Source organism: Copidosoma floridanum, unplaced genomic scaffold (assembly GCF_036245765.1).
Source record: "Copidosoma floridanum isolate Cflo_tuat_1 unplaced genomic scaffold, Cflo_Japanese_pri ptg000001l, whole genome shotgun sequence".
NCBI classification, from domain to species: Eukaryota; Metazoa; Arthropoda; class Insecta; order Hymenoptera; family Encyrtidae; genus Copidosoma; species Copidosoma floridanum.
This window is the reverse complement of record NW_028321878.1, coordinates 23224873-23237131: the sequence shown is the minus strand read 5'-3', so window position 1 is coordinate 23237131 and position 12259 is coordinate 23224873. Positions and strand designations below refer to the sequence as shown.

At 32.9% G+C, this 12259-nt stretch overlaps 1 pseudogene; it reads left to right on the top strand.

Annotated features, from left to right (window-relative positions):
* Positions 1–10813: 10813 nt before the first annotated feature.
* LOC149376099 (uncharacterized) lies at positions 10814–11966 on the top strand (annotated as a pseudogene).
* The last annotated feature ends 293 nt before the right edge of the window (positions 11967–12259 follow it).

Below are 12259 nucleotides of genomic sequence, written 5' to 3'. Positions count from 1 at the left end.
TGTACGAGATCGAAATTCTGTATAAAAGCGAACAAACAATTATACACTGGTGTGCGTGGCAGCGAGAACAAGTTTAATTGCACTGGTCAATATTCTGTGATACTAAAAATGGCATATGGATAATAAAAAAAGACTCTGCGCGCACGAGGTCACCTATTTTCAATGGTAGCTCGCATATCCGAGAAAATGAAAAGTGAGGCGACAATTTCAATTTGTAATTTTTACGTTCAGCTTATCAATACGTGATAGAAAAAGTGAAAAATGCGATTATGTTGTAAAGTAAACGAAAACCTCTGCATTTATGCATTTTGACGATCAGTGTCTCATACGAAAACACGTAGCAATAGTTATTTTTAATCTATCTTGCATTTCTTTCGAGATATATAAATTTTTCAGTGTTTTAAGGGTTATGTTGTCATATTATAAGTGCAAAGATAAAAACTGGATGGATAAACTCATAATATTATTTACGATCAAAATGTCATCTAAGGTTCTCCATCTATGCACGTCGTATTCAAACTTTTACGTGTCTAATATTAATAGTAATAAAAAATTACAGCTTTACCTAAAAATATTTTAGACCACCAAATATTATTTATTAGATAAATTGAAGACATAGTTAATTTTTTTTCATATTAATCCACGTGGATTTTAGCAGCGGTGCTATCATAAACTTATATCAATTTTATTCAAAATAACTTGTTACTATCATAATAATATTTAATACATAAGTCATACAGTAAAAACATTTAAATTATAACTTATATGATAAATTATTGATGAAACAAAACATACCCAGAGCAATAAGTATAAGAATTCTACTAAAAGCCAAAAATATAAATTATGTCTCATTAAGTACATCCTATGTCAGAAGTGGTATTTAAATTAATTAATTAAACCATATCAAAATTACTTCCTTATTCAAATCATTTAAATTAATAATAAGTGCCTATCACCCTACGACCCAAGGCGTATACTGGCCAATCTAATAGGTACTAAAATCTTAAATAATAACGCAAGCGCCTATCTACGGAAGCGCCTATACGCCATCTGCTTGCGATGTCGAAAGCACGCATCTTTTCACATAAAAGTTGCATAGTTGCGAGCAAGCAAGCTAGCTCATTTGAGTGTAATTATATATGCAATGAGTATTATAGATTATGTTCAAGTGTTTTAGGGTCATTTTCTGATGCCTTACTCTATTATTTAATAAATTAATTAATCGCAACATTTAATGGTAATTACAAAAATCTATCTAATATAAATTCATATAAAAATTATTTTTTTTAATAGTTAAAATTTTATTTGTCTTAAATTTTAAAAATAAACCCATTTATTGTGGGGAAAATAAAAAAATACTTTGTAAAAGGATACTCTTACAAGCTAATATTACACAAGCTGAAACAAAAGTATGACATACAAATTTCATCCAGAACATTGTGCAGGATTTTGAAGTGTAGCAATTTGAAAAGGAAAAATATTAAAGAATCAGATATTAAAAAAATTTTAATGGCTATACTACTAGAACTAGGAGGGAAGTGGTGTTAATCTAGGTTACAAGGCAATGTGGCTAAGATTAAAGCGATTGTATGATTTGGACGTAAAACAAAATACTGTTTTGAAGGTATTACGTGAAGTAGATCCTGTAGGAGTTGACGGACGTTGCAGATATAGATTGAAAAGAAGAGATTACTCAGTTCCAGGCCCTAATTTTATTTGGCACTGTGGTGGAAATGACAAGCTTGAAAGATTTGGCTTTGCCATCTATGGCTGTATTGATGGCTTTTCCAGAAAAGTTCTCTTCCTTGATGTTTCCTCTACAAATAACGATGCAAAGGTAATTGGCTACTATTACTATCAGTTAATTAAAAAACGTAGATTCCTGCCAACAATAATAAGGACAGATCATGGTTCAGAAGTAGTTGTCATGGAAAATATACAAATTGCTTTGCGTTACAACCAAAATGATGATTACGCAAAAACTGCAAGCTTTATGAAGGGTAAAAGCACGAGCAATCAGAGGATAGAGTCCTACTGGAGACAACTTCGCCAACATATGTGCGATTTTTACATAAACCTGTTTAAAATGATGGAAGCTGCGATGCTTCTGGATACGAATGACGCTTTGTGCATAAAAATTCTGTGATACTGTTTTGGGCCTGTCATCAAAAGAGAATTATACCTCACTAGAAAAGAGTGGAATGAGCATCAAATCCGCAAACAAAATAACATTAATACTTAATATTAATGGCAAACCAAATGAAATTTTTGACAATCCTCATACTTTCAATGCTTGTGATTGCAGACAGACAGTTGATGTACGTCATGTACAGTATCTTCAAGAAGAATATACAACAAAGCCGAGGCTGGCATCACCAGAGATTACCGACTTTATTGAAACAGTTTTTGAAGTTGCAGAGATATACACAGCTGAGGATGCTTACAATTTTTACAATAAAATCATAAACTACGTCAAGTCTAATGAACATAATTAGACATGCCTGAAATGGTTGTAAATGTGAATTGTATATCCGTATTGAAAGACGTAAAGTTTTTTTATTTACAGTTTAAAATATGTAGTTTTATTTTCCAATTTGTTACAATATTAAAATATCATCAAATAATTTTTTCCAAGCGAATTACATGTAAATTATGCTTTTCTTATTCGTAAATGTACTTTTACATAAAATTTTGTTTACAGAAAAAATTTTGAAAATTGTTATTAAAAGCTATTTTATAATTATTTCAATTTAAAATTAACTATAAATCTATACACATCAATGTGCTTTATCAACATTCTTTTGAAATACATTACTAAGCCTTAAATTTTTAACTAGAGCACAAACTCAATAATCTCTGTATTCGTTTATGGCTTATCGTAATGTCTTATATAATTATTAAACAATGGAGTCGCTTATGCAGTATTAAACTGTTGGAAACTACACATGTAAAAAAATTGGGTTTTCGTTAGTATACTAACATTTACACGACAATTTTTTTTAGAAAAAAAAAACACTAAATATTATTTGTTCTTTGTAATTATATAATGCATTTTTGGTATCTGAAAAATCAGAGAAAATCTTAGTGAATACATACCACACCTATTCATTAAGTTATTATACAATACTGGTCTTTTATTTTTAACTAGATCACAGACTCAGCAAATAAATTATATCTATAAAAGCTAATCGAAACGCTTTAAAGAATTACAACAGTGTATTTTAAACAGTATCATATATGAAATAACCATGACTGGTACAATGAGTATATATTAATGACCTTCAATTTACTTTTACACTTGAAAAAAGGTCTATCAGATCTATCATACGTGGCCGATGTTCTGGATTATATTCAAAGCAAGATTTTAATTTTTTTTTTTAAATAAAGGAATATCATCCATGGCTGGAATATTTCTCATTTCTAAATTTTGTCCAACGCAACCATACATATTCCACGTAAAATCTGCCATATTCCATACACTTTTTTTACTGTACATCTCTTTTAAGCAGCATCCAAACGACCACACATCGCAAGCTGCAGTTGCTTCCTTCCTCTGCAAAAAAATTTCGGGGGCCATATACATATATGTTTCACACATGCCACCTTTCATTGTAGAGACTAAACTGTTCTGTAACATTTTACATTTACCCAATCCTAGGTCACACAGCTTTACTAGGAAATTCCTGTTGACCAATACATTTGAGGGCTTGACGTCTCGATGAATGATTTGAGGGGAATGTAAATGTAAGTAGGTAAGAGCCATGCTAATTTGATGAGCAATTGATTTCATATTATCTTGATCCAATGTAAATTGTTTAGAAATTGTTTTGTCAAACAAAATACTGTACAAGCAGAAAGATGCAAAGTACTCCATTATTATTTGAAGCTGTTGATCGGATTCTCCAAGAGCCATTATTGAAACAATATTAGAATGCCTGATTTGACTTAAAAGAGTGATTTCCCTCATGGTTACTTTGTCTGTTTGACCTCTCAACGTTATTTTGACAGCCACTTCAGAACCACGAAAACTTCCTTTGTAAACCTTTCCTTGTGAACCTTCATCAAGAATAACACTACTTAGTTTGACCTGACTTACTGGAACTACTACAAGCTGCGTTTGTACAATCTTGGATTTTTGTTTTTGGGTTTCTGGTTCGACAAACTCAAACTCGGATAATTTTTTGGATTCTACAATTTCAGAACATTTTTTGAGATCACTACAATCAGGCAAGTCACTTATAGATAAACACGTATCTGTATTTTGGGTTATTCGTTTTACATTTTGTGATGGCATGGAATACGAAGGTGATGGCTCAAATAATTGTGATGAGACATTAACATTTGCCTGAACTGAGTCGAGATTTTTGTTGGATTCCACTTTTCTATCTTTGCTACCTTGGACATGAGAGTATTGAGATGCGGGCTCTTGCAGTTTTTTACTGTTAATTTTATCCAAAATAACCATTTCATCACTCTGAACAGGACTCTCCAAAGTACTCTTTACCCTTGACTTTTCAAATGTTTTTGTTGTTTTAGTAGTAAGCAGGTATACATGTATATAATGATCAGACTTTTTACAGTAACTTTTTCCATACGACCAAAAATCAATCGTTTGCCCATCAAAGTTCTCAAAAGACAAAATAATGTCACCATCAGATGTTCCTAAGTTAACTTCAGAGTTACAAAAGAAATCTTCATTCACATCATTTATGTACTTTCCCGACAATATTTTTGTTAATTCTTTTACTGAATAATAATAATTTCCATTTTATTCTACTTTTAACTGTCTAGAAAAAGCTACTTTGCCAAATTTTTCTTTTGGACTTACTCGATGCTTCCAACCTACATAAATAACTCTTTTTAAATAGGGCTTTACTAAGGATTTTTTCTCTTGTTTTTTATTACTTATTTTCGTGTCAGTTATCTGAAAATAGCAATATTTGATGGATAGTATAGTGATTATAATTATTGCAAATTTACACACTTGTTACCTTGGAACTTTTATTTGGAAACTTCTCCCTTATCTTTGACAGCATTTCATGATACACTTTTACTTTTTTTTGTTGAAGTTCTTCAGATTCTTTTTTATAATCAATAATTATAAATACATTTTTCAGAACGATGTTATCAAAGTTTAAATGAAAATTTGCTTACCATTATAATTATTAAATTTGTACGAAGATACTGATTCGTTTAAGAAGGAAAAATTTTAATCGGACTCCAGCACAAACATTTGTTCGTTTATTTCGTATGTTAAAAAGCCCTCAGAGGGGAAAAGGTCCAATAATGTTCTTTTTCGTATTTCATTATTACTTACTGGCACATTTATAACTTTACCAGCCATATTTAGTTCAACTGTCTTAATTTTCACAGACATCTACAATAAAACATCAGTATTTCAATAATTTATGCTGCTTGTAACATTACTTAGTTTTTAACGAAATTTACCTTTTCTTAATTATCAGCAAGTCTCAGCAATCAAACATCAATACTACATAGCACCAGGATACGTCTTCAGAAAATGTAAACAACTACTAAAATATTTGAAAATAGCCTATAAAACTTGATTGCATATATGATAACACTCAAATGAGCTTTTTTCAGTCGACAGTGATACATACCTTAATCGCTTAAGCAAAAAACTCCTTTAATTTGTTAATGTAAGGTCCAATTCTCGTAATTTTATAAAAAGCAAACTTTCATGGTTGAGCACAACGTGCGTTGTTAGTACATAGGGGATCGTCCACAAAGGACCGTCCGGTCGTGGACGAGGGGGGGAGTTTGCCAAAACCGGACACAACCGGACAAAGGGGTGGGGGGGGTCTTATCAATCCGGACGTCCAGAACCAATATAGCAGTCAAATATTTTCAGGTATATTTTACCGACTGATTGTTATAGAGTCGAAATCTCTGCTCTCTACTTTTGCGGTATTACCTAAATATGCACATTATCTCTACATGGTAAATATGCCCAATTGGCTACGAAGCCCTTGGAAAGAAGAATGACCCTCCTTATTCTAACATTTTATCGTGTTTAGTTGAACATTTTTATCACGTATTATCTCCGATTCTTTCTAGAACGCATCACAACTTCAGATTATAATTATTAATTTATTTAAGTGTATAATTTTCTTTAAATACATTTAGTTTTGACTTTACAAAATTTTGAAATCCATTAGAAACACATGTCTGTGTGCTACATGCTTTAGTTATGTCATTCTTAACGTTAGATACCACTCGCTGTTTGCTTGCGTATTTATTTATTTTTAATTTTTACTTGAAAAAAATTTTTTTTCTTAATTTTAAAGGTAGTTTTGGACGTCCAAGAGTAGGGGGGGGGGTGAACTAAACCGGACACAACCGGACAGAGGAAAGGGGGGGGTCACTTTTAGCCAAAACGACCGGACGGTCCTTTGTGGACGACCCCTAGCGTGGATAGGTACTACTACACGATCGTTTTGTGCATTGTTTACAGAAAAATATGCATGTTTCCGACTTCGCAAGCAGATGGCGTATAGGCGCTTCCGTACCTATCACCCAATGATCCAGGGTGCTTACTGGCCACTCTAATGAATAATAAAATCTCAAATAGTAATGGAAGTGCCTATCACCAGATGACCTGGGGCGTTAACTGGCCAATCGAATAAATAATTAAAATGTTAAGTCACAACACAAGAGCCTATCACCTGATGACGCGGGGTGCTCACTGGCCACTCTATTAAATAATAAAATTTTATTTACTCACCCTTACATATTTTATTTACTTACCTTTTTTCATCTTCATGCAATGAAAAAAAAAATTATATAATTAATGTAAGCTTCAAGAGTGTTGCTAAAAAAAATGTTACTAATAATAGTAATGTATTTTATAACCATGCAATAACAGTATAAAGCGTGATATGATATACATTAATCAAATTTTTAGTGCACTGGTCATAACTAAATTGGAGTTTTCACGTATAGTAGGTACTGTCTTTGGGAGTGCTTGTGCTAATATTAAAAATTTTATTATTTATCAGACTGTCCAGTAAGCATCCCAGGTCATAGGGTGATAGGCACTTGCAGTATTATTCAAGATTTAATTTTTTATTCAAGTGACCAGTATATGCCCTGGGTCATTGCGTGATAGGCACTTGCGTTATTATTTAAAATTTCATTATTTTTTAAAGTGGCTAGTAAGTGCCCCAGGTCATTTGTAAAAACAATAGCTCTGAGAATTAATTACACGTCGTGTTATAAATAAACATGATCTTGAATACATTTATTACTTGTAAGAAATGTATTCATTACACAGTGTAAGATACCTACACACCGTTGGTACTATACAGCTGATTCAATATCAGCATCAAGAACTGGACCATCAACGCGGGAACACAAATATAGAAGTGACCAGAGTCGAGACGGTAACCTGAACTCGATTATCAAATCTCGATGTAGCCTGCATTGTTCACCAACCAACATAACATATAGATAGCAAAAATCTGCCTGCATATATTGCATAGGTACCCTGGTACCACCGGTGTCCCGCGTTTTTTGGCCAAAGCAACGTGTAGCATTATCCATACATCTGCGACCCGTATTTCTTTTTCATTAACACTGCAAAAAATAAGCCCACATAAGTCTTTAAATAATATAAATATTCGTTGGATCACTTATCCCCAAAGATGTCATATATTTCGAGGTTTTAAAGTAGTTTCAAACCGTAGTGAGAATTTTTACCCTACCTCTCTGATGATGAAGACTCGCAATGATTCTCCATTGTTCATTGCAAAATAAAAAAGGATTTTTGTTAGAAAAACGCATTGTCTTTTACAGCTACAAGACTTTTTTTTCTTTTTAAGTCTTAAAAAAAGACAGTCTTCAGCAGCAACTCGCAAGTGCGTTTCAAGAACAGGAGCAGCTTAAGCTGACCAATAAAAAGTTTGCCAAAGAATGCAACTACATAAGTAAAGGGATATCTTTATAGGAAATATTGAGATATTGTTGTTTCTTGATGATGAAATTATTAATAATTTCCAGGTATCAATAAAGATTTGTTAGACGAAAAAATTTTTTTTTCAAATAGTTGTGAAAAGCTAACGTTTGAACTCTAAAACAAAATAGAGGCTAATAGTGAGCTCGAGAAAAAAAAAAAAATTTGCAGAGTGAAATAAATAAGTTGAAGTCAAAACAACAAAACTCTTTCAGGCCCAATAATAGGGGTGCAAACAATAATGTACGCCCAGTACATAATGTTTCTCAACATATTTCAATGCCGTACTCATCCTCAATGTACAGAGGTCGTCTAAATCTGGAGACCAAGAATATCCTGGGTTATTGAGATCTATAAATACCTTAGCAGAAGTTAGTACAAGGAATTATCTTAGTTTTTTCAAATTTTCTTGCTCACTTTTACTAAGTATATTTTATTTTTATAGTCCGTGAAGGAGGCTACTAATAGGACCTACAGAATGACAGCTATGCAATTCCATAATATGAAAGCTATGTCAGTCCACAACATGACAGCTATGCGAGTTATATCAACAAATCTTATATTCTCAAGGGCAGTAACTTCGCCAGCTCTTTATGCTCTCTCTACAGTACCATCATCAACTCAATCAGGAGGATCTAGATACATTAGTATCCCTCAAAATGCTGTAATGGATATGTTACTAAAACAATCGACGACTTATTTTGACAAAAAGTAATTTATAAGTAAGAAAGGATAATTTCAAAATGTTGTCTTTTTAAATATAAACAATGTTTTTTTTGTACACATGACATTTTGAGTGCTGGAAATAAAGTTGCATGAAGATGAAAAATCATTTTGCTCATTTGTAAATTAAGTTATTCATTTATTTAAACAGATACAGACTGGAAACAACATAATGGCGAGTATTAGCTAATCTTTCTTATCATAGCGTCCGTATGGACGTACAAGTGCAGAAATGTACATGAGAAAAATGTATGTAGGTATTGTCCTTAACATTAAATAATTTGTTTATCAAAACTTAGAATTTTTGATATTGTTAAATACTACGTATTGGGTATTAATTTTCATGAATCATCTTACTATTTTGTACGGAAGCTTGTAAGTCTCACTGGCGACATGTAGCGCTAGCTGCGCTCTCGCGTTGTACTTTGGTTCTCTTTTCTCTCAACCGGAGGGAAGTAATCCTCATTTTCCTTTTTCCCGCGTGAGAGAGCACATTCTCTCTTTTTGTATACAATTGTAAACAGTAGAATATAGGTTATGTTGAATCTAAAAAATTTTGCAAGAAAGTAGTCAAATTGCTGTAAGTAATTCAAAATAATTATTAAGTAAAAAATAAAAATTTCCATCAATTTGTATTTCCTGAGGTAGATTTAGAGTAGCTGCTTGCTCACGGTGCTTTGTGGATTTTTATCTGTCCATGCAAATAATCAGCAGCTATCATGGTAAGACTTTCCAGATGAATTTTTTTAATTATTGTGGTAAATTGCATCGCAAACATATATGTATGTTTGATCGTTTTGCAGCTCGCAGCTTCGAGAACTCAGATTGTAGCTGTTCCAGTCATGCAGTCAACCAAAACTTTTCTAAGTAAAGTTTTGTAAGTAAAACTTGGCAGTCCACGTAGCGTGTTTGCAGTTTACAATTATTACATCGTTTCTTGATACATTATTAGTAATTGGTGAAGATAGAGGTAGTGCGTACTGCACATTAAATCTGCCCTTTTCAAACAGTTGTAGCTCAGCATGGTAATACTTTTTCCATGATTAAACGTTTTGTCATTGTACTCTCCAATTATATCCTTTGTATCATATATGGTTTAAGCTCTCAGCTCTCAGCTTTTATTAGCAGTAAAGTAAAATTTTAACAGTCCTCTCATTATATCGGGAGCTTTTTGATTGATGGAAAAGAAGAGAGTACAACTTGCACAATAAATTTGATCAAATCTTGCAGCTTTGTCATTCTCCAACATCTTCTAATTTTGAACTTTCTTATAGTTATTTGAGGTATTGATGTAGAAGAGGAAAGTGCGTACTGCACATTAAATCTGCCCCTGTCAAAGAGTCGCAGTCTTCATGGCAATGCTTTTTCCAGATTTCATTTTTTTTACAAGGTTCCACAGCATTTGACATGTGCGTACACTTGTTTTGCAGCTCGCAGCTTTATGCAGACAACTGTAAATTTGACAGTCCTCTCATTGTGGTGGTGGCTGAAAATTTCCTGCCACTAACCAATTCTATTCCTACCCGGTGGGGAAGAGGAGAGTGTGTATTGCAGATGCAATATTCCTCTGTCAAAAAGTTTCAGTTTTCATGTAAATATTTTTCAAATATCGAATTGGATCGTCACAGTTTTGAGTTTCATTCTACGCACGAACAGTTAGCAGCTCGCAGTTTGATAAACTTAGCTAAAACTTTGACAGTTCTCCAAGTGTGTTGTCAGCTTTCAATTTTGACCTTATAGTTACATGAGGTATTGATGTAGAAGAGGAAAGTGCGTATTGCACATTAAATCTGCCCCTGTCAAAGAGTCGCTGTCTTCATGGTAATGCTTTTTCCAGATTTTATTTTTTTTACACTAATTTACAGCATTTGACATGTGCGTACACTTGCTTTGCAGCTCGCAGCTTCATGCAGACAACTGTAAATTAGACTGTCTCTGGTATTTGTTGTCAGCTTGCAATTTTTTACTGCTTTAAAGAAACGGAAAATTTCTTTGGTTTGAATCCATATTCTGCTTTTTTCCGGACAGAAGTCCTTGGGAGTTGTAATGTAATGGCGGGAATTTAATTTCATCTAAGCCTGTATATGTATATACATATGTTCATAGTTCAATTGAATAATGGAAGATTCTGTAAGAAAATACTTCCATATGGATTTAAGTAACAAACAGATATGTGCTATGATTAAAAACGATTTTGGAATTGTAAAATCAATCAGCAGCATCAAGAGACTATTAAGTAGACTTGGATTAAAGAAAAAAAATTACCACGAAAGTGATCTGAGAGATGTATGTTTTGCGATGTATGAGGAAGTAAGTGGAGTCGGTTGTAACTTGGGGTATAGGTCGCTGTGAAAGAAGTTGAAAAAAAATTATGGACTAACCGTGAAGCGAGATACAGTCTATGAGTTGCTGCAGTTGATCAGTCCTGAAGATCTGGCATACAGGCGTCGTAACCGTCTGTGTCGTCGAGAATACTTGGCTCCTGGGCCAAACTACGTTTGGCACGCAGACGGTTATGATAAATTAAAACCATTTGGTTTTGCGATACATGAATGTATTGATGGGTATTCTCGGTATATTCTTTGGTTGGAAGTTGCTACTACTAATAACGATCCTTCTGTGGTTGCATATTATTATTTACACGCTGCTCTACAGTATAACTGTATTCCAACTGTTATGAGAACAGATAAGGGAACAGAGAATACGTTGATAGAAAGTCTTCAAATATGTTTAAGAACTAATGATAGTGATCCAGCAAGCGGAGAGAATAGCTACATCAAAGGAAGAAGTCTGAGTTATCAACGGATCGAGTCTTATTGGGGGAAGATGAGGCAACATTCAATCGATTTTTTTATCCAGATTTTTAAATGCTTTGCTCAAGACAACTTATTTAATGGATCGGAAACGCATAAAAATTGTTTGAGATATGCATTTGGATCAATTATACAAAAAAAAACTATTATTAACCAAGCAGTTGTGGAATGAACATCCTATCCGACGTCAGAGGGAGCAAAGTCACATCGGCGGGAAGCCACACGTTTTGTTTCATCTACCTGAAAATGGAGCTACGGACTACAGGAAAAACATTGATGTGAATATTATAAATAACTTAAAAAATACGTTAACTACTACACCGCAGTTGAAAGATCTTGAATTGAAAAATATGGTCGATGAAGCTTTTCTACAAGAGAAGACGCCAATGAATGCAGAAGAAGCTACTGCTTCGTATAAAAAATTATTTAATGTGTTTCGTGATGTGCAATTATCTTAATCACGAGAACAAATTCTCAGATAATTCTCGCCATCTTTACAGTAAATGTATTTTGAAGGAAGGGTATTGCGTGAAAAAATGTATATCTAAATAACATACTCTTTTAATGATTGTATTATTTATATTCTGCAATTAATAAAAACCAATACACTTTGATACAATCTCATATTTTTTATAAATATTTTAAATGCACTCTCATACACCTTTTTGTTTATCGTTGCATTAATATTTCAATGTAATTTATTTAAAGAGAAAATTTTTCGTAGTTACGTAATGAATTTTTTTTTTTAACT